We start from the raw sequence: 3,205 nt of genomic DNA, 5'->3' as shown, positions 1-3,205 counted from the left end.
TAAGAGCACTGTCTGCTCTTCTAGAGGTCCTGAGTTCAATTCCCAGCAACCCCATGGTGGATCACAGGCTTCTGCCATGCAGATGTACATGTAGACAGAGCACTCATACACATGAAATATGTAAATGTTTTTTAAAAATGCATGCTATAGGAAGAAGTTAAAGGGCAGGTGGCAGGGACATGTTTCTATTGCATTGCTGAGTGTTTAAAATTTTGGTTTTAAGTAATTGTTTTTAAAAATGACTTGAAATTTACTGAGTTTCATGGTGGGTGCCTTTAATCCTAGCACTTAGGAGGCAGTGGCAGGCAGACCTCTGAGTTTGAGGCCAGCCTGGTCTCCAGAGTAAATTCCAGGGCAGCCAAGGCTACAGAGAGAAACCCTGTCTTGAAAAACCAAAGAGCCAAAAGCAAGCAAGCAAGCAAACAAACAAACAAGATCTCTGTTCTTAGTGTAGATTTTAAAAGCAAATCTAGACGTCAGCCATATTTTGTAACGCCCGGGGCACCTCGGTTTTATCTGAGGTTTTTCTCCCTGCCTGTGCTCTCACTTCATTACTTCATGCACCCAAGTCAACAGAGCCAGACAGGAAAGTAGTTTCTAAGTTAGAAGAAGGTACTTAGGAGTCAATGGTTTATTTATCCGGTAGGGACGGTGTAAGTAACAGTAAAGGAAGGCAAAGTGAGTGTCGGCGACTTTCGGAGAAATCACGAGTTGGAGGTAACCGGGTCATCATCCCCTGATGTTCTTGAATGTGGTCTTGTCAGAAGCAGAGTTCCCTCTTTCAAAACACCCCTACACTTATGCCCGACTCAGAAGTGAAGTCAAGACAACAGGTTGTGAAAGTCAAAATAAAATAAAAATTTTTGCAGAGTTAAAAAAAAAATCACAAACATGGTACAAAGCCAATGTTCAGCTGTGGAAACTGTATCTTCAATGCAAACTGCAAGGCTTTTCAATACCCTTTTAAATAGCACATGTCCATGAAATAAGAGAAAGTTCAATTATTTTGTATATGAATATGCTTAGGTAAAACTATGCCACTCTACCATTTTTTCAGTAAATATGGCTATCACAATGACAAAAATGTTCAAATATAGTTTGTTGGTGAAGTTTGTGATTAAACAATGACTTTTTTTAAAAAAAGTGTGAAATAGTTCAATTGTTGCAGAGCAGAATTTGACAATTTCAAATGTGTTCCACATGTGTTTACTCTTTAACTCATTAATCTTACTTCTGGGAATCTATATTACAGAAATACAGACAAATAATATAAAAAACTCATTATTAGGATAATTTGGTACAGTGTAAGTTTTAATAGCCAAAGACTGGAAACAATTCAAATAGGAGTCTGGTTGACCAATAATAGGCACATCTACTCGATGAAGCCCTATAAAGGTACATGAAGTGAGAATATGGGGCAGACGCAACGGCTCAGTGGGTAAGAGTGCTGCCAAGCCTGCTGCCCAGAGTTCACCCTTGGGAATGACACAGTAGAAGATGAGAACTGACTTCCAGAGTAGGTCTTCCTCTCCCCCTACCCCCTCTTTCCCTCTCTCTCTTTCTCTGTCTCTCCTTCCCTCCCCCCCCCTCTCTCTCTCTCTCTCTCTCTCTCTCTGTCTCTCTCTCTCTCTCTGTCTCTCTCTCACACACACACACACACAAATTCTTATATATTTACAAATACATTAATCTTTAAAAATGTAAGACTACCCATATTATGCTCATTTCTTTATATGGTATGAAGTGGAAAATTACTTTTAAACAATGAACAATGAGGGAACAATTCCCAATTCATTCTGACACTACAATTGCCTTAACACAAAAGCCAAAGTCCTCACAAGAAAATAAAGCCATCAACCAGTATATCTTATTAACATAAGCATACAACTTCTCAAAAATACTAATATGTGTGTGTGTATGGGGGCGAACATGTGTATTATATATAGTATGTAACAATGCAAGGGTGGCTTGACAGCTGAAAATGAATTAATATGATGTACCACATTAATAAAATAAAACAAACAAACAACCCCAAAAAGAAACCACATAATTATCTCAATAGACACAGAAAAGTAGTTGATACAATCCAACAGCCTTTTGAAGTGAAACATTCAACAAAGGGCTTGGTGGCACAGGCCTTTAATCCCAGCACTTAGGAGGCAGAGGCAGGCAGATCACTGAGTTTGGTGCCAGCCAGGAGTACAGAGTGTTTCACTGAGTGAAACATTGTTGAAAAAGAGGAAATTAAAGGGGAGAAGGGGGAGGGATGGAAGGGGAATCAGGGAGGGGAGGAAGCATCAACTTAAGAAGAAACTAGATACACAAAGGAATCCCTTCTGATAAAGACTATCCATGGAAAATGTACACCCAGCCTCACCATTAATTGTGGAAGAGTGAAAATATCTTTTAAGACCCATAGAAAGGATCCGACACAGGGTGCGTAGTCATGTTTCTCAGGTAAAGCATCCCTAAAAGCTTACACTGTAAGTGAAAAAGGAAGACACATGCTAAAAAGAGAAAAAAGAATTGCCCCAAGGGAGCTTAGCAGCCGTAAAAGTATCCTCAGAGTTGATAGTGATGGATCTAATGAAGGATGCTGGAGAAATAGCAGCTGTGGTGGTACCCAAACGTTGCGGGGAGTGTGTGGCAGATGATGTAAAGGATGACATGAAAATGGAGACTGAAATTAAGAGAAGCAAAAAGACACTTCTAGACCAGCATGGCCAGGACCCAGTGTGGATGAGCCAGAGGCAGAGAAAAAGACTGAGCAAAGAGAGAAGAAAAAAGCAGGGGAATAGCAGAGCCCAGGCAGCGGGGAGCCTGGCCTGGTGGACCCTTAAAGACTGGAGCGCGTTACACGCTGCTGAAGTTCAGTTGCTTGGAATGTCTTTACAGGCTTCAGCTCTCGCTAAACGGAAGCCTTTTGTTTTCATATTTTAGTTTGGACTTAATTCTATAATTCAAAAACAAAATAACCCATTTGTGTTGGGAACTTAAATAAAATAACTTCTGTGATGAAAGAAGAAAAAAAAAATAAAAGATCCGTAGAAAGACAAGGATAGTATACTTGTGACTTTTATTCAACATTTTACTAGAGATTCCGATCAAAACAAGCAAGAAAAAAGGATACAAAAGGCATCCATCTGGGAAGAGTGAAGTGAAACTACTTCAGTTCACAGATAAACTAGTCCACCAAAATGGAACA

The 3,205-nt window shown here is 39.8% G+C and overlaps 1 pseudogene across 1 annotated transcript; it reads left to right on the top strand.

Moving 5' to 3' along the window:
* Positions 1 to 1,412: 1,412 nt before the first annotated feature.
* LOC311608847 (protein LLP homolog) lies at positions 1,413 to 2,940 on the top strand (annotated as a pseudogene). The gene is made up of 2 exons: positions 1,413 to 1,438; positions 2,497 to 2,940. The product of its transcript is annotated as a protein LLP homolog (transcript).
* The last annotated feature ends 265 nt before the right edge of the window (positions 2,941 to 3,205 follow it).

Source organism: Acomys minous (genome assembly GCF_964271855.1).
Source record: "Acomys minous genome assembly, chromosome: 11".
NCBI classification, from domain to species: Eukaryota; Metazoa; Chordata; class Mammalia; order Rodentia; family Muridae; genus Acomys; species Acomys minous.
This window is presented reverse-complemented; position numbering and strand designations above follow the sequence as displayed.